This window comes from Nuphar pumila, chromosome 4 (genome assembly GCF_984573655.1).
Source record: "Nuphar pumila chromosome 4, dmNupPumi1.hap1.1, whole genome shotgun sequence".
Classification (NCBI taxonomy): Eukaryota; Viridiplantae; Streptophyta; class Magnoliopsida; order Nymphaeales; family Nymphaeaceae; genus Nuphar; species Nuphar pumila.
The window spans coordinates 20,487,334-20,508,653 of NC_143252.1; positions in this window are offsets into that span (position 1 = coordinate 20,487,334).

The window sequence follows — 21,320 nt, forward strand, 5'->3', positions numbered from 1 at the left end:
GTGTTTTGGAAGCAGGACTTTATGAGGGTTGCGGTCGTGAAAAGATCAGGTGCAATATGATTGCACAAATATTTGTTCATTAAGCACCTGATCACCCTCCATCTTGGGGACAGGCCTGTCAGTTGTAGAGCCCAAAGCCTGATGGAGGGCAATCAGGTGCTTAATGCAGAAAATTTGTGCCATGTGATTGCACCCGATCCGGAATCGTTGCGGTCGGATTCGGATGGCTGGCATTCCCCCTGAGCATTTAACGTCAACCATGACAACAATGGAGAAGATTAGGGTCCTACTAACGAGGTGAGAAGGTTGCAAACCACAATCAGGAAGGAAGGGGCCGAACACACATGATTGACGACCAAAGCATGATCAAATGTCCTGGTTTGATACCATCTTATTCAAAGAGCACCAAGAGAAGAGAGAGAGAGAGCCAAAAGAGGATCAACATTATCACTCATGAAGATCAACAAAATGTTGAACCCATGAACCCAACAAAATAGAGAACAAACTAAAATATAGAAAAACAAAAGCAAAAGGAAAAGAAAAAGAAACTACAGCCATCTAGCAACAAACAACAAAGCCAAGCTCAACCAGGATCCTCTGGATAAGAAGAAACCACCGATGAGTGAACGTTGTTCAGACGGAAGGAGAGGTCTCTAAGATGCATACGTAGAATCGCGTATACATCAACCAAGATTTTATGGACAAGATTGTTAAGGATGACCGGAATTTGACGGAAAGTAGCATCATTGCGTGCCATCCAAACAAACCACCAAGTAGTAAGCAACCATGTCTTCTAGATCAGTCTCCACCGCTTGCAACGTCTAATTTCAATAGGGCCTAGGAGCAGATCAAGCGCAAAAGACTCCTCTTTAACAATTACGTTCGGAGATCTCCACGTGCTATTAAATAGGGCCACGAAGATTGGGCAGGACCAGAATAAATGAAAAGTAGTTTCTTCAGCAGCTTGACACAACACACACCAACTTGGGAACTGAAAGCCCAACTTCTTTAAATAACTGTGAGTCTGAACCCTATCATGCAAAATTAACCAAGCCAAGACCTGAGATCTTGGGGTAGGGCCCTTACCCCATAACGCACACTCAGGGAACCAATCTGCTCCTGGGGGGAGCAATGATCTATACACTTTATGGGTGTGGAACGCACCATTTGGTGCAATAGCCCAATGCAACCACTGATCATAATTACCTGCATCCCCAATTTGATCTCTGAAGGACGATAAGGCTCTCAGCCACATGCTTTGCAAGTGCGAGATCGCCAGCCCCCGGGTTCCATGACGAAAGTTAGATAAATCAGGAGCATCATATTTAGCATGAAGCAAACAAGCACAAGGAGAACCTGGTTGATGGGCCATCTAACATTGCTTGGCCACAAGAGCAATACTCCTCTGTCTTGGAGCAAAAACACCTAAGCCAGCCATACGCTTAGGTAACACCACCGTTCGCCAACCAACCAAATGGCGCTTACTCTTAAGCTGACACCCAGACCAAAGAAAATCCGTCATTAAACGACAAATCTGCTTCTCCACGCCCACAGGCATCACGAACATTGACATAAAGAATTCAGAGATAGAAGAAAGAACATGTCTGATTAAAGTCAGACGGCCAACAATGGAGAGATAAGACGCCTGCCACGAAAAAAGCTTGTTTTTCACTTTTTGAATAGTTGGAGCCCAAGCAGCGGAAGAGAGGCGCTTCACTTGTAACGGCAGGCCCAAATACGTCATCGGCAACTCAGAGATTGCACAATTGAAAATCCGTTGACCCGCTGCAAGCATAGGATACTGAACATTGAACATAGTAATAGAGCATTTGCTATCATTTAGGGAAAGCCCAGAAAGAGAAAGAAAGAACTGGAGAATAAGCTTGAATCTAAGCATTTGTTGCACGTTTGCTCGCCCAAAAATAATCATATCATCAGCATAAATAAGAATATGGTCCGAAAAATCCGGAAGATCTAGAGGATCTATCAGACGCTTCTCCGCAACACGCTTGAGCAACACCACGAGACCCTCAATAATGACATTGAACAACAAAGGCGATAGAGGGCAGCCTTGCCTTAGTTCACGCCCCAATTTGATCTGACCACCTCTAGTGCCGTTAATCTTAATCACGGCCTGAGCATTAGAGACCAATTCCCTCACCCACCCAGAAAAACGACGACCAATGCTAAAATTGGATAACATTTGAAATAAGAAGGGCCAATGCACAGAATCAAAGGCTTTATGAAAATCTAATTTAAGAGAAAAATAGGTCTGACCACTAAGATGTAAGGAGTGAATGACTTCAGAGGCCAAGATGAATGGATGTTGAATCCTCTTATTGTGGATAAAGGCGAACTGAGAGTTCAAAAAGATTTGGTGAGCCACAACCTTCAACCTATTACCCAACACCTTGGCAATCATCCGATAAAGGGCACTCATAATAGAAATCAGGCGAAACCTAGAGATATCAGTTGCAGCATCATCTTTCGGAATTAAAGAAATAATTGCCAAGTGGGTTTGAATAGGCAATTTGGAGTTGCGATAGAACTCATCAAACATGTTAATAACATCAGACTTCACACAAGGCCAAAAAATTCTGAAGAAATCCACATGAAACCCATCATAACCTGGAGCTTTCCACCCTGACAAACCTTTGATTGCCCTAAAAATCTCATCTTCAGAGAACTTCATTTGCATAATTCTAGCTTGATCTTGCCGAATCGAACCAACAGAAACAGGACCAATGACACCATTTGCAGTAAGAGAAACAGAATATAAATCTTTGAAATACTGAGTGACAGCTGAAATAACGTGCTGATTAAGGAACGAAACATTCCCAATGGTGATTGATGGGATGACATTCTTCCTATGACGATGAGAAGCATATGAGTGCAAAAATTTAGTATTACCGTCTTCGACCGCAAGCCATTTCACCCTTGCCCGTTGCTTCCATCTAATTTCCTCTTTGACCCTCTAGTTCTTCAAAAGCGTTGATAACTCAATAGATATGGCCTGCAAACTTTGCAAGTGTGAATCAGATAGAGACTCCGGGGAAGATATATATATATATATATATATATATATATATATATATATATATATATATATATAGAGAGAGAGAGAGAGAGAGAGAGAGAGAGAGAGAGTTCGGCCATGATGACCTGCGTTCATGACATAAACAGAAAAAAAATTCATTATCCATGCCAACTACATACACATAGAAGCTCCATATAAAGGCATATATTAGCCAAAGATACTTGCCCCACAAGAATATGCCAAGGAGAATTGGAAAGAGCTGAAGAGATAAGACCAATGTAATCTGGCACAAATTCATGCATAGTAAATCATCTTGAGACATTAAGTTGAATTTACCTCTCACGCTTTCCCTTATACTACAACTTTTATTTGTTGGTGTTTTCCTTACCCATCTCTTCACATGAGCGAAACCCTAGCTATGAATGACTCCCCTATTTCCCCCATTTCTTCTCCACCCACACCTCCTAACCTCCATGGGGGCCAAGAGCCGACGATGACTGCCTCAGAAAACAGACCAAACACGAACCCAAGCCGATGGTTGGCTTCTACAAGGAATGATAGTCCATTAAGGTCTCTAGCATCACCAACCTTCAGCCGACGCATCCAGATGAGATGCTCCAGGCCATGTCTCCTCATCAATCTCTGGAGAGAGAGAGAACTTGGGTTTAGGTGCTGGCTAGGAACCACCAACGTTTCATGGGGTTGAAGCAGATCTCTAATGGTATTCTTCACTGAAACGATCAGCTAGTGATTATGGTGAATGAGTTATATGAGGAAATGTACAACCCCTTTAGATGGACTTTGCTAGCTTGTTTTGCAGGAGGGTTTAGTTCTAGGCTGCTTGTGTACCGTTAATTTTTTAGAAGCTTTGGGCTCTTTGGCCTAGCATGGTGGGCCTGTGTGTTCTCCTCCCAAAGACGGCCATTAGCTACATCACGTGCTCGGGTGGTCTCGATGAGCTCCATGTATCTAAGCACATGGGGCTCATATCCCCATGTTTGTCAACATCAGTTAGCGCAAGAGTCCGGTGCGGTTGCAAAGACTTAAGTACCCTTTCTTGCTATTCTTGCCATGAAACGATGGTTCGAGAAAATGACAAAAATATCCTTTATTCAAAAAAAGGAAAACAACATTTCAAAAAAAGGACAAAAATATCCTCTATCTAGAAAGTCGATGATGATGTTAACTCTTCAAAGTCCAAACAGCAAAACAAACCTGAAATACTCTCTCTTTCTTTTCCGTTTGAACTTTCCGTCGTCATCTTCTTATTCTTCCTTCTCCGTGAAACACCGTATTAAGGGAGGCAAAGAGCCGACGATCCGATGGTGATTGTCATCCTCTTTCTGCTAGCAGTGGCCGGAATGCTGCCATCGTTCAACAGCCAACCGACTGCGACGGCCCCTCTGCCGCCTTCGAGGGACACCTACAGCAGAATCTTCCTCCAGTACACCTATAACAGAGTCTTTCAAAGTATAATCTGTCTACCCCTACATCGACAATACTTCCGATCAGGGCTATGCCTTCCAGGCCACCCTGACGTTGCTCAACACGGGCGTTCACACCCACTACAAGAAAAATATGTATTAGCGACGGACGCTATCCGTCGCTAAGCCATCGCTAAATACATTAGCGATGAATTTTGCGATGGATTCGCAACGGATAGCATCCGTCGCATAACCCTAGTTGCTAAACTGCGACAAAATTTATCTGTCACCAATCCGTCGCTAAGTAACGACGGCTTAGCGACTGATCATGTCCATCGCTAATTAGAGACTGATTTGGTTATGCGACAGAATTTAATCCGTCGCTACTATTTAACGAGGGATATATACCCGTCACTAATGTCCATCACCAATTTAGCGACGACCATTAGCGACAGCTTAAATTCTGTTGCAAACCGACGACTGCTTCAAATTGGCGACGGAGTAGCGACGACTACTATCCGTCGCTAATTTTTTTTTAAAAAAATTTGAATTATTTTGAAACTCGAGAAATTTTTTTCGTTATACAATTCATATAACCTGCTTATAAAAAATCAAGTACACATAAAAATACATATACAGGTGAAACAAATTTAACACAAGTTCTAAGTTAAACAAACTTTAACAACCAAATACAGTCCTTGCCAAGTTATAATTAGTTACAAGTACGTCAAACAAATTAAACAAATGAATCTAATCCTCGCCAAGATTCTGGGTAACATCCTCTTCATTTTCTCGATCTGCCCCTCCCTCCATGCCTCCATTAGCTCCTCTACACTGATCATCTCCAGCATCCTATAATAGAATCAAAATGTTAGTATTTATAAATAAAATATAATGAAATAAATTATATGCAATGCACCTAATCTAATGCAACAAAGTAAATGGCCGAATGACACATAGACTAACAATAAACTGAAGGACATTAACACAATTCAAATATGTGTTCTAAGACTGGGAAAAAATTATAGTGATTCAATTATGCAAATATGTATTATAAGGTTCTCAAAGAATGTCACAGTGATTCACGCATGCATATATGGTTTATAAGGCTGTCAAATAAATGTGTTATGTATCACAATCATGCATATATGTGTTACAAGACAGTAAAAAAACTTCCATAGTGATGAAATCATGCTTATATGTGTTCTAATGTTGTAAAAAAACTTTCATAGTGATTCAATCATGCTCATATGTGTTCTAAAGCAGTAAAAAAACTTGCATATTGATTCAATCATGGATAAATGTGTTCTAAGGAAAATTTTATAGTAATTCAATCATGCATATGTGTTCTAAGGCAGTAAAACAATTTCATAGTGATGAAAGCATGCTTGTATGTGTTTTAAGGTTGTCAAAAAACTTTCATAATGATTCAATCATGCATTTCTGTGTTCTAAGGTTGTCAAAAAACTTGCATATTGATTCAATCATGCATATATGTATTCTAAGGTTGTCAAACAACTTTCATATTGATTCAATCATGCATATGTGTTATAAGGCAGTTGAAAAGCTTTCATATATGCTAATATCATGCTCATATGTGTTATAAGGCAATCAAAAAACTTTCATAGTGATTCAATCATGCTCATATGTGTTTTAAGGCAGTCAAAAAACTTTATATGTGATTCAATCATGCATATCATGTTCTAAGGCAGTCAAAAGATGTTATAGTGATTCAATCATGCTCATATGTGTTCTAAGGCAGTCAAAAAACTTTATATGTGATTCAATCATACATATCATGTTCTAAGACAACCAATTTTTTTTATAGTGATTCAATCATGCATATATGTGTTATAAGGCATTAAAAAACTTTCGTATATGCTAATATCAGGCTCATATATGTTCTAAGGTTGTCATAGTGATGAAATCATGCTTGTATGTGTTCTAAGGTTGTCAAAAAACTTTTATAGTGATTGAATCATGCATATATGTGTTATAAGGCACTAAGAAAATTTTATAGTGATGAAATCATGCATATATGTGTCGTAAGGTTGTAAAAAAACTTTTATAGTGATTCAATCTAGGGGTGAGAGGGAAGTAGCAGAGTGACTTATATGACACTTCTTTTGACCTTGTGCTACCATTTCTTCTTGTCTTTGGCTTAAACTGAGGATGTCCACATGATAGATATGATCTGCCATTTTCTTGATCTTTGAAATACATGCAGTGATTTGGACAAGCATCTATCTTTTGATACCCCATACCTAGAGCATTGACCATAACCTTTGCACGGTAGAGATTTTATGGTAATTTCTCATCTTTGAGCAATATACACTTCACAATAGAGCACATATGGTCAAAACATGATTGACTCAAATTATACTCTGACTTCAAACTCAGTAGTTGAAGAACTGCAAACAAGATAGTGTGACTCTCGCAACCATTCCACAGTGGCTCATCATCATCTCTAAGTAAGTCATAAAATCTACTAGCTGCATCGTTTGTTGCTTCTTACTCTACCCCAGTTGGTGCATCACTATGTCCTATAGCATAACCCATTTCTGGTCCTGCGACATCAAATATCAAATCCATATATGGATTATCGTGCACCACATCCACCTGTGCATTAAAATTATTCCAAAATTCTTCACCATGAAGCATTCAATTCTGATAACCACTAACAAAACCCTTCCTGTATAGGTGATGTCTAACGCCTTGAGGTTCTACAAATCGATTGTTCTTACACATCGTGAAGGGGCATCTGATCCACTGTACTGACACTTGCCATTGCGAATTCAATAAAACTGTCAACACCATCCATATATTCATGCGACACTTCATTATCAACTATCCTACGGTACATCCATTCACAGTTTGCAGCCATTTCGTCCTATAATGTTACAGATATTATCATCACCAGTTAAAAGAGAATCTTAATAATGCTATGATGAAAAAATATTTAATTTATCTATTAATTCTTGTTTGGTGATTGTTTGCGAGCAATTTTTTATTCCAATTAATGCATAAATTTTTGTATGTAACACCATCACATCATATTTATACACATCACGAGGATATTTAGAAATATGAAATCATATTTCATAAAATAATACATTCATTTGAAACATGTTTTCATGATACAATTTAACATGAAAGGTATAATCAAATACAAAATAACTTCATGTAAGCATGGATACAGACACATCAAACATTGCAATATATTCAAATCATTCATATCAAAATAATGTCAAACATGTACCTACAACAAACACACTCTAATATCTCGCTAACTACTACCATGCTTAGCATGGAATTCGTACTCCAAAAATAAGAACACTTCTATTCTCATACATTAAAATCATGCTCAACATGATCTCCAAACTCCATCCAAGCAGTACTAGATATCCACAACTAAGTGAGTGTGTGAATAGAAAAGTGTTGCATGCAATAAATTAAATAACATGTAATGTGCTTGCATCACTTACTCACCACGAGTATTTACCCGATTTGAATTGCTTTTGCTTTTGCATTTTTTTCTTATTTCTTTTTGCATTGCATTTTTAGCCACATGCGATGCTTAGCACTAAGCATCGCGCAATTAGCTCAGCAACGTACCTGCAAAGCACAAATATACAAAACAATACAGGGAGGAGGCTCGACCCCTACCTGACAAAAAAGGAAACAAGGAGGGGTTAGAGTCTCTCCCTCGCATCCCGTAAGATAGGGAGGGGGCTCGGCCCCTCCCTGGCGAAAAAAAGGAGGGGGCTTGACCCCTCCCTCTCATCTCGTAAGACATGGAGACAGGGAGTGCCTCTCTGGCGAAAAAAAGGGAGGGGGCTCGGCCCCTTCCTCTCATCCCGTAAGGCAGGGAGACAGGGAGGGGGCTCGACCCCTCCCTCTCATCTCGTAAGACAGGGAGACAGGGAGGGGGATCAACCCCTCCCTAACGAAAAAAAAATAGGGGAGGGGGCCGAGCCCCTTCCTCGCATCCCGTACCCTGGCGAAAAAAAATAGGGAGAGGGCTCGACCCCTCGCTGGCGAAAAAAAAGGGGAGGGGGCCGAGCCCCTCACGGGCATCCCGTAAGACAGGGAGGGCGCTCGGCCCCTCCCTGGCAAAAAAAAATGGGAGGGGAGGGGGGCGAGCCCCTTCCGGGCATCTTGTAAGACATACAGGGAGGGGGCTCAATTCTTTCCTGGCAAAAAAAAAAAAAAATAGGGAGGGGGCTCAGCCCCTCCCTGGCAGAAAAAAAGGGGGGAGGGGGCCGAGCCCCTCCCGCACATCCCATAAGACAGGGAGGGGGCTCGGCCACTCCCTGGCAAAAAAAGCATAGGGAGGGGGCTGAGCCCCTCCCTCGCATCCCGTAAGATAGGGAGGTTTAGCCCCTCCCTGATGAAAAAGGAAATGGTTAACGAAAAAAGGAAAGAGACAGGGGAGTCGGGGGGTTACCTAAGCCAAAGGGGGAGGTCGGCGGGCGACTGCCATCGGGCAACGGGCATCGTGCGAAGGGCGTCGAGCGATGACCAAAGGGCAGTGGGCTGCGGACCAGGGGGCGATGGAAGGCGGGCCGGGGGGCGACGAGCGGCAGGCCGAGGGGCGACGGGCGGTGGGCCAGTGGGCGACGAGCGGTAGAGATGAAATCGAAAAGAGAAAGAAACGGGTTCAAATTAGGGATTTACGAGGAAATCAATGATGAATTTGTGATGGTCAAATTTCGTCGCTAGGTCATCACTACTTGGTGACAGCGTAGTGACAAAATAGTTCTGTCGCTTATCCATTGCTAAGTTGCAATGGATATTGAGACAATAAATTCTATTTCTAATCCATCGCTAATTAGCGATGGATTACCGACATAATGTTTTCCGTCGCAATTTTTGCAAATAAGCAAAATTTTAGCGACGAATATCTTTCTGTCGCTAATTAGCATTTTTCTTATAGTGACCCTCAAGTCTTGGCGGGCATTCGTTGGGTTCTGGCACCGCGAGATCCTCATCTCGACCTCCGACATCGTGCTCTCCGACAGGACCTACCTCCCTGCCAAATCAATGGCAAATCGCTCTATCGAGTAGCGATTTATGAAAATTGCATAGCAAAAATAAATGGCAAATCGCTATGCGATTTTTGTAAATCGCTAAATCGAGTAGCGATTTACGAAAATCATGTAGCAAAAAAAATTGGAAAATCGCTAAATCGAGTAGCGATTTACGAAAATTGTGTAGCAAAAAAAAAATGGAAAATCGCTAAATCGAGTAGTGATTTATGAAAATCACGTAGCGAAAAAAAGAAAAACAAAAAATCATGGGAAATGGTGTTACGAAAACCTCGAGCAAGAAACAACCGAAGGAAACATATAAGTGTCACGATCAAACAAAATACTTTATTGCTCTTTTTTGACAGATACAAGAAGGAAAAAAAAGAAAAAATTTATACAAGGTCCAAAAAAAACTCACCGAGGGGACTCGTGCCGGGGGGAGCCCCCAAACCCTCCTCTTGTAAGGGTAAAAACTCTGAATTAGGCTCCACAACTCATCAAGTTGAACCATGCTACAGTATAGGATCATCTGCTAGATGTGCACAGAGGTAGTGTGCAAGTCAGTCGGTGCTTGATGGAGCAATGTAGGATCGTCTGCTGGATGTGCACAAAGGTAGAAAAAGAAGGGAGAGAGTGAAAGAGGGTTGATGTTCATGGTCTTCTTCAGGGGGGATTCCTTTCTCGGACAATCCTGCAGTGCAGGGACTGGGTCTTAAATAACCATCTTCGGGGTACTTAAGTCTTTGCAACCGCTCCTTTTCTAGAGTCATCATTTTTATGGCACCAATGGAGAAAAGGGTACTTAAGTCTTTGCAACCACACCAGACTCCGACGCTAACTGATGCTGACAAACATGGGGATACGAGCCACACATGCTTACATACATGGCGCTCATTGGGACCCCCGAACACGCGATGTAGCTAACGACCATCTTCGGGGGGGAGAGATATAACCTGCTTCGCTTTGTGATTGTGCATGTGCATACTCTTGTTTTCGCTCATGCGTGTGTGTTGTGCATTGCTTGTGCACTTAAAAGGCCTGCTTCCGATGTTTGTGATTACTCGAAGCTACGTCGCAGGGGCCTTCGCTTCTAAGCCCATGAAAAGTTGGTACCAGAGCCTTGTCGATATTGGGATTGACAATGGCACCGAAGAAGAATGTCATAACTCCCTCAGGCAGTATGGTTCTTGCTGAAGAAGATTTCATGGCCGATGATCGGGTGTCAGTCATCTCGCACGATGTTGCCGAGCTGACTGAGACAATGGCCAACATGGAGAAGTTGGTTAATATAACTTGTATTGCTTTTGAGGATCTTAATGTAGAGATCAAAATGGCAGTAGAGGGAGTGGAAGACTTTGTAAAAAGTCTTACCACTAAACTTAGCTACTCGATGGAGGACTTTTCCACCAGATTTGATAATTTGTTGGGTCTGTTCAACATCATGGTTGTTGAATTGGATGTTGTCCAACGAAAGAATGAACAGTTGGAGCGGCAGCTGAGGACTGCCCCAGCTGGTGGCGCTGTGACATACGTGAATAGATCACATTACAGGCTACCTGAGCCTGCAAAGTATAAAGGCACAAAGGACTCAAAGGATCTCGAGAACTTTATCTACGAGATGAACCAGTTTTTGGAAGCTGCGAGAATAGAGGAGGACACAGATAGGTTGTGGACCACAATAATGTACTTTACGAATGAAGCGACTCTTTGGTGGAGACGTTGCTTGGGTGATGTTCAATGTGGGTTGGTTGAGATAGTCTCATGGGAGGACATCCAAAAAGAATTATGAGTTCTAGCTTTGATGAATTATTGACTTTTCTTAATTTGATAAAGTGTTGGTTAATTAGGACTCTACCCAACTCTCTATATAAGAAGGTCTAGAAGAGCTATTTTGATAATGTAATAAGATTATTGAAGTTCTTACTTTCCTCTTTTTTTAGTCGTCCCCCTATCTCTATCTCTCTCTTTCTAACATTTTTTTTCTCTTATCTCCTTATTTTCCTCTTTACTCTCTCTCCTGTCTCACGACCTCTGGTCCTCTCTTGACCCTTTAGTATATCAGTCACATAAAGACTGGACATCTAGGCCTTTTACCTGAGCTCGAGCTTCCGAGCACTTAGATAGTGCATTTTGCCTTCTCGATGATCTGGGTGTCCTCTCCGTATTGCATATCATGTGTTTGAGTTCTAGAACGTAGAGAACTTCATCCCAACTAGCTACAGACCTCCAAGGTACCTCCACAACCCCTCTTTATCCTTAGATTAGCTTTTGTTATCTTCCTACAACCGAAAACTCGAAACCACATCATGTCTAGTGCCCGAAATTTCTAAATTTCCTAAACTGCTAACAGCTAACCAATACTGGTGGTCATCAGGTGTGACTAAGACCATGCATGCTCCTATATTGGCATGTCCTAATACAAAAATACAGCTTTTATTTCAGAGCCAAGGGTTCTACAAACAGTGACTTATTTAGATTAGGTGGTGGAATACTCATGATAAGATTCACTTTCACCTAGCCACTATTTAATTCAAGAATCTTAAAAAAAATAAGAAAGAGAGTGACTCAATCCACGTTAGCAACTTCTGTCTGTGTTTAGATCATATCCTAGACCCTTACACATGTTCTTAGGTGTCCCTAGAACACTTAGACCATAGCATTCTAGTTCTAGACATAAACTACACCCAAAATGCTTATCGGATCCAAACTGCTCTTACCCGATATAGTTGTTTTGTCTTATTTTTTTATATACCTCCCAAACTGATGAAATGTTGTGATCGTTGCAAAATTTTTCCTTTTCCTTTTCCTTTTCCTTTTTCTCTCTTTCCTCTTCCTTTTCCCTTCTCGCCTTTCTCCCTTTTTGAAGGGGAAAAAGAAAGAAAGAAAGAAAGAAAGAAAGAAAAGAAACTCTTTTGCAAGGTCTCACTTGACCTTTATTTAAAAAAGATTTTAAAAATTAACTTGCCGCCGTTTTTGAAAATTTTGCAGGAAAGATGGAGAGACGGGATTCGCTCGTTGGTACGAGGTTCAATCGTTCCTGGCGCCTTTACCAGAGGTAATTGAACCAAGGATCGAATTAATGCCTTTTATTTTGCCTAAATTTGTCTAAATAATTATTCTGAAATCCTAAAATGCATATTGAATCATGCTTGTGTAATAAAAATTCAAAGATGTATACTTTTGAGAAATGCTTCAGAAATTTTGGGACTTTTCCAAGTGATTTTGAAATAAGTTTGAAAACATCTTTGAAGAAATGGTTCAAAAGGTTGAATTTGATTTGGAAAACTGAAATTTGAATCTAAACTTGGAATTTGAAATGAATTTGAGATTTAAGAAAAAGGAGATTTGAAATTCTGAGGTTGAAATAATCAAAGATTGAAAACATATTAGAATTTGAAGTGAAATCTTGAAAATAGAATTTTGAAAATAAGAGTTGATTTTGGAATTGATACTGGAATTGAGATTTTAAACTTTGAAATGAAATTGGAAATTGAAATTAAAAATGGAATTTGAAATCAGAATGGAATTTCAAAGTTGAATTGAACTTTGAAATTGAAATATTGAATTGATTTTGAAATTGAATTTTGAACTTGGAAATGAATCTGGAAATTGAAATTTGAATTTAAACTTCGAAATTAAGATTGAAATTGGATTGAGAATAGAACTTTGAATTTGAAATCAGGAGGAAATTTGAAAGTTGGAATTTGAAATAAGATGGAATTTGAGAATAAAAGGATAAATCTGAATTTTTAAATGGAGGTTGAAAATGATTTTGAATTTAAAAAATAAAACTGAGTTTTTAAAATTTATTTTAAAATCACTTAGATTTTTGGAAGATGATTTGAAATAATATAAAAAAGAATGCAATTCTATCCTAAATGATGAATGCTTTGAAAGAATTTAAAGATTAAAATTTAAAAGCATATTTTATTCTTTAATAGAATTGAAATAAGATTAAATCATAATACATTCATGACTATGGTCACAAACATATTATAATATAATCTATATTTGAATTCTAATAAAGAATAAAATAAATTTTGGTGCCTTTATAGGATTTAAAACGAAATTAACTTTTAATATATCCATGACTATGGCCACAAATATATCTTAAGTTAATTCACATATTAAATCCTGATAAAGGAAGAAAAGAATATTTCAAAAAAATATGATGAAAATCAAATGTTATTCCATAAAAGATAAAAATCCTAAGTATCGTTCACATTTTAACTATCGCCATAAACGTGAATAATTTACTTAGAATTATTTACCTTGTATTAGAAAAGGTGCACCTGCCATTCGTGTTTCACCATTGTGTATTTTTGAAAATAAAAGTGAAAATAAAATGAGATATCACAGACAATTATGAGATCTATATGCTCATACATTCTACTCTAAGCTGAAAATATAAAATTCTCTTTAATTACAACTTATTACAATCTTCAAATTGAAATTGAAATGATAAAATCTCTAATCTAAGAAAGGAAATCAACATTTCCATGTATTTCTGCAAAACAAAGTTGGCATAAAGCAAAATACTAAATATGGAAAGAAATTAAGATGTTGTATTGGAACTAAAATGCATATGATGATGCTTGCATGCTACTGAGAAAATATATATGAAAATGCATATACAATGCATTATGCTGATGAGAAAACATGTATTGGAATATATATGTAATGCACTAAACTAATGAGGAAATGGATACTAAAATGCATATGTAATATCCTAAGCTAATGGTGAAAATGGATATTAAAATGTATGGATAATATCCTAAGCTAATGAGAAAAAGGATATTAAGATGCATATGTGATGCAATGAGCTAGTGAGAAAATGCATGTTATGATGCATATGTGATGCATTGCATTAATGAGAAAGTGCATATTAGAATGCAGTGAAGTGTTGTGAATATATTTGGTTGCAACTGTAAAAAATGCTGTGAAAATGCACATAAGTTGTTGTGAAGAGGTGAAGTAGGGCATGTGAAAGTGTTATGAAGACACTGTGAGAGGTGTAGTGGCTAAAGATGATAATGACATGGTGGGAATGCAAGTGTTGTTGGTGAAGTGCAGGAAATAGGGTGTAATAGGTGGAGTGATAGGCAACAAGTGAAGAGGTGATGGTTAGTGTAGTGGAGAGGGTAAATGCTAATGGTGGAGATGGAGTGAGTTGGATGTAACGTGAAAGATGCAGTGATATATGGATGTTGAAGTAGGTGCAGCAATATGGAAATGCATTGAGGGTACAAATGTTGTGTTTGGAAGTGGCTGGTGATGAAGTAGCTGCAAATACAGTGAATAAGTGTGAGTATGGTGCGGGTGAAAGAGGGTGCAGAAATTTACTGTAGTTGCAACAGGTGAGGGAGTGAATGAAGGGAGGTGTTGTAGGCGTATGGGGTGTTGCTGCTGTGTGTTGTGAAAGTGGGGAAGAAACATGTATGTAGTGAGAAGGTGCTATGGGTAAGTGCAAGTGCTGTGCAGGGGGTTAAGTGAAAGTGTAGGTGCCCATGTGAAGTGAGGTGCTAGCGTGAGAGTGTTGTAGGTAAGTAGCAGAGATTGAAGGTGGTGTAGCAGTGCAATGGGCATAAGTGTTGGAGCACAGGGGAAGTATAAGTGATGGTTTGTGCTATGAAGGTGTGATCATGGGCTGTATTGAAGAAAGTGTAAGTGTGATTGAACATATAGATGCAATGTAGTGAAGAGGGTTAAATGGCATGTGCTGAAGGTGTGCAGTAGATAAGTGTAATGAGGAATGTGATATGCTGTGAGTGTAGCAAGTGATAGGGGAATGGTAGGTGTTGCTGTGAAGGCAACAAATGTAGTGTGTTGTTGTAGGTGGAAATGCACTGGAGGTGGAATGGATGCAGTGGGGGAAGTATAATGCAATGTAAAATGTGTAGTAGGGAAGTGAGTGCAGGGATGTACAGTGAAGGTGTTATGCACAGGAGAGTGCAACAGTGGATGATGTTAGTGTACAGATTGCGTGGGAATGAAAACTAAAATGAAGAATAAAGTGAACATGGCAAATGAGATGTACAGATGCATGGAAATAATATGCAGGATGCTACAAGTGTATAGGTGAGGTGCTGTGTAGTGGACATATAGATGTGGGTGCTGTGTAGTGGATATGTGCAAGGGGTTGCAGGTGGTAAGTGATGAATACAATATGCTCGAAGCATGGAGGTGAAATACAGTGAGATAACAGAGACAAGACAAAAGGCTACCATTGACCTTTGGATGCAATACAACAACAACAAAAATAGAAACGAGGATCAAAGTCATAACAATAAAGAAGGTGTTGAGACTACAATCATGTCTAGATGGTGTGAACCAATGGAAGAGGAGCCCCACACCTGAGAATGTTGTCACGTAACAAAACAGTGCTACATACCAGAATTGTCCATCCTTCCTATTCCATTCATGCACAAAATCCAACAAGAGAACAACTTGAGCAAGAAGAAACAGTCCTGCACCAAACTTTGATGTAGTCTTGTAAAAATTGACCAATTCTTTTGGGAGAAAAACCACTAGTATTACCACAATACACCCGTTTGTAATCTTTGTCATCCATCCACCATGGTGGAGACTATCTCAGACATCATTCTGGTCCTTGACCCCAATCATTAAAACTGTCAGGATAGTGAAGAACAAGAAATTTTTGAAGCTTACACGCATCATAGCAGCAATTTGAAATATGTTTCTAGACAGTGAGACCCTAAATGGGTTCCTGCTTGAAGTGGCCTTCAGCATAAAGCCGGAGTCGAACCAGGTTTTATTTGAAATTTACATGCACCAGCAGAACGTGTCTAATCAGATTACCAACCTGATTTTCAAAACATGAATCCAGAAATATTGGAAGATGCAAAATCATGTTTTTGATATTCGAACACTTTGATTAAAATCATTAAACAAGGCAGTAAAGCACGATATCCATATCCCAGATTGTACCCAGTACTTTACAGAAATCATATTGTGGTGAATGTGATTCATTCTGAGATGGAATCGATCAATGGAATGAAACCCATACCCAAAATCTTATCTAATGATATCATATCCGGGATTTATAAACATATGCAGAGCATGATTTTAGATTCTAACAACAATGGGATCATTGAGAATCACAAAGGCTGCCCCTAATATTCACAAGTAGAGGATATTTGTAGGCAGCATTATACGATCAATGAAATTGAATTACAGAGGTCTTTCCAATGGTACAATGATAAGGTTGAATATGCTAAGATGGATGGATCCGTATAAGAAAAATGAACATGGGCACAGCATAATATCTCTAACGATGCACAACATAAATCCCCTATGCTTCACAACAAGAAGAGGCTGAAACACAGGAGGTGTCGTATGCGTGGCCGGACTTTGATTGAGAGGGAAGAGGCATTGCTCCTGTATACTGTTGCAGGGTGATGCTTCTTCACCACTCGAGAGGAAAACAAGGAAAATCAGAAAGAAAGGGGAAGAGGAGGAGAAGAAGGGGAAGGAGAGCGATCAGAGGATGCGCCAAGGGAAGGGTGGAAACATATCAGAGAGAGGGTGCTGGGGTGAAGAGGCGATCTGGTGGGATGGAAACGGATGGGCGAAGAGGGACCTCTGCGGCTTGGTTTTATAATGGAAGACCGTTAGAAATTTTTTGAAAGAGGTCCTTTAGGTTTTTGAAATTTTCAAAATGATGGTCTGAAAAGGATAATTTTTTCAAAAACGAGGGTAGAGCCCCTTTTCTGAAAGCTTTTCTTTTAAGTTTTTGAAATAATAAAATCTTAAAAGTTCGAAAGGGAGGATCCAGATGAGGTTTTTGAAAGGTTTTGTAAAATATTCGTTTTAGAATTTTAAGATTTTTTGAAATGAGATTTTTAGGAAGATATAGGGTTGATTTCAGAAATCGGGGTTTAAAATGGATCTGAATCCTAGATTTTTGGTAAATGTTCAAGTTTGGATCTCGAAATTTAGAGAATGAAATAATTGGATTCAAATGGATACTGGACGAACTGTCTGAGCCATTTTGAAAATTATTTTTGTATTTTTAGATTTTGAATTGAAAATTGGATAATGGGGCATAGGATTATATTTGGATATTTGATCTGGATCCGAGATGGGGTCAGATATGGAAAGTGAATTTGGATTTCGGATCTTCAACCAGTGAATATGAGAAATGAATGGAAATTTATCAGAAGTTGGCCCGATTTATTCAGAAGATGGGGCCAGGGGCAAAAAGAGAATTTTTGAATTTTTTGAAAAATTTGGGGTGTTCACAGATGTATCGTGACATAGATCCTAGGGTTGTGGGTAGCAGCCACAACAATATGTTAAGAATAGGTAGGGCTAATTGGCCTTAATTTCTCACGTCTAGATTATGTACGAATTGAGAGAAATGTTGATAGGAAGTTAGGCAATATTCTGGAAATCACAACATAATGTTGCACCCAGATTTGAGAGAAACGAGTCTTAGAGGTCAAAACGGGATTCCAAAGGTAGGTATGTGTTTGAGTAGACTTATCAGGTCTTCCTAAGGGTTAAAGAAAGTCTTTCAATAGATCGTTGATGCCGGGTTGGTGCAAGGAGTTCACCTTCATAGCAGATGATACGAGACCACCGATTCTTTGGCGTGGTGTTGTATAAATTAGACTTGGTTCACACTAAGTCCACAAGAGGGTGACCTTTGAGAGGTCAAGTTTCAAAGAGAAAGCCTTAAATGAGGGCCTAGGAGATAAGAGAATATGGTGAAGAAGGCCTAGGGGCTAAGGGAAAAGGTGAAAAAGGAGAAGGGGGGCGTCCCTTAGAGAGAGAGACGGTTTTGAGAGAGAGGGAGAGAGAAAACTTTAACAATCTATTTTCATATCCAATTATACTATATTGAGCCCTTTTTATAGGTCAATGTAGCTCCTAAATAATTACAATAATTAAAGCAAATAACCCACTACTCTAAGCACTACGCAAATTGACTAATGAGACCCACTAATCTAAGAGACTCCTGGGTTCCAAGGCTGTAAAGGGGAGAAGCCCAAGGGTCACACATTTTTAGATGACCTTGAAGGCCTCTTCAAGAGGGGAGGTCGACCTCCCTAGTGGGTCCCACAAGGCCAACCAGTCTTTAAGTAGATCCAGGTCTAGATCAGTTTGCTTCCTTGGATCTCTAGGTTCCAAATGCATAATGAGGTGACTATCCAAATCAAATGCCTCTCTTGGCTGAGGATGTTGCAAATGCTGACGTGACACCTTAAGAGTGAGTCCCGCAGTAGGATAGATCTTGGATCTGAATATATAGAAATTAGGTCCTCAACAGTTGCTTGGCCTTTGACACATGGATTTGGGTCATTCTCATTTTGAACCATATCTTTAGCATGTGGCTTTGTAGCAATGCTTGGATCTACCAAAATCCCTCGATATAATGGAATTGGATCTGAGTATGCCTTATTTAGTTCCATTTGAGCCAATAAGTGTGGGTCAAGGTCATCAACACAGGAGATTTGTTTTGCTTATCTGGGGCAATAGATCTAGAGCAGGGTATTCTAGAATTTGGACCATATCAACACATCATTTTGTCATACAATAAGGTCATTTTTGTTTGCATTATTTGTGAAATAAGCACCAAAATAAAAAATACAAGAAAATACAAGTTATCTAAGTGAATTTAGAAGAAATTTGAAATAATTAAATCAATATTCAAGTTTATTAGAAGAGTAAATAACACATGCAACTTGGAAGAAGCATAATTTTTATACCAATATCAAAATTCAACAATGTTTTTAACTTTAAGGGCATGTTTGTTTCATGCAATTTTCATGAAAAAATGTTGAATTGGCATCCCTTTAAATTTTCATCATAAGTGAAACAAACTTCAAATAATCATGGTATGGAAGCATCATGCTAACACAAGTGGGCAATAATTTTTCCCACCTCCTTCCACTTTTTATGTGTAAATAGTTTTATACCTTCCCTCTTATGAAAGAATTTTCATGTGAAGGCTAGGAGTGTCAACGGGTCGGGTTTGTTACGGCTCGAATTTCATAAGATTGTATGAATTTGAGCTCCAGGATCCACATGCCTTTTCCTGTAGGCATTGAGGACCATCAAGGCCTAGGTAAGACCAAGGTTGATGACATGGCAATTGACATGACTTTTTTAATGGTTGACAAGTTAAAGATCGAGAGTCCCAATTAGGAGAAGGAGAAGCCAAACATGTGTCATGCCCAAAATGCATGACAATTAAAAAGTGGGGTTCACCTAGGGGGCGTGTGATGCTAGAGAGTTCTATGAGATGCTCCCCAGTTTTTGAAGTTAATTAGAGTTAATTATGTTAGTTAATTAATTATGAGATTTATTAGTTATGAAGGAGTTCTTGTCTAGTTGGTTTCTTTATACAAGTAGGACTCAACCCAAGATCCACATATAACAAAAGGTCTTAGGGAGCCATATTAATCATTGATTAATTAATTAAGTTTTCTCAGAAGGCCTAATCTTCCCCCTCTCTTTCTTCTTCTGTCTCTCTGGTGTCTCTACCCTCTAACACCCTTATTTTTCTCTCCTTCCTCTTAAATGCCCCTACTTCTTTGACGCCTTCTTCTCTTATCCCTCTCTGATCTCTCCATGCACTATAGTATGGTGGTGGATCAGCTTGAGCAAGCCCTTCACATGTTTCCTTTTAGAGATATAAGAAGGCTACATTGTCTAGTAAAACGATTTGGAAGCCTCTACAGTCGTGGTTCTGTTGTACCACCATCTCTGAATCCTAACTCAGGTACTCAGCCCTCTAATCCTCTGATATTAGTTTTCTAGACCTATAACCAGACCCTAGGTTGCATTAGTCTATTTTTCATAGCTTTAGAATCAAAACCACATCTACCTGATTAACCTGAAAAAACCCATTTTTATTGTTTGACCTTCTCAAGCTTCCAAGGACCTATTTTATAGTTTTTTGATGTATAACATCCTATCATAATCTTGACACATGTTCTAAGGTGACCAAAAAGCCCTTGGTTCAATTTATATCAGATCTGCACTAAAATCTTCTCCAGATTGACCTATGGGGTCGTTTTTAGCCTACCTGATTTTCGCATTTTTGTAGGCCTTTCCCTAGAACCTCCTAAAACCTTCACCATGGTTACCCTTAGACCACTTGCACATCTTATCCAACTATGGTTTACAACCTAGACACATCCAAACCAGCCTCAGAGGGACAAAAATGTTAGGTTCAATCATCTCGCTTCTGTCGAGCTTAGACTATATATGGATCCCCACTTATTTTTTAAAACAAAAAACAAGGGTTTTCCCTAAAAAGATTTTTGAAATGGGTCCAAAAAATGGATCCAAATTTAAGAAAGTGTGGGATCGTTCTTTAGAATAATTTGTCTTTCTTCCTCCATTGAGCATGGATGAACCTAACCAGGAACTGACGATCTTCATTTTTGGAGCGGCAGTATAGCGAAAGCTCGTACCTCATACACAATCCTATAAAAAAGGTGAGTTCAGTGGTGGGAACCACAAAAACTCAAAAAGCACTCCAAACAAGTAATATACAAACATTAGAACTATCACAAACTTAGAAAAATACATAAACGAATAAAATATGAAAAAAAATTAAAATAAAATCTCACCTCGAGCTTAGGTAGCCCTTTCTACGGTTGACAAGTATGGGGGGGGGGGGGGGCACATGCGATACTTCGGCTGGGCGTGGGCTCCAAAAGAGGGTGAGACAAGGGATCTGGGTCCTAGGATAGGCTAGGTTGTGTAAAGTCTCGGGCAGAATAACAATGCTAGGAGAGATAGATGCCAAATTCTAAAATAGGGAGGATGCCTCCCTATTTATAGTTTTTTAGATAG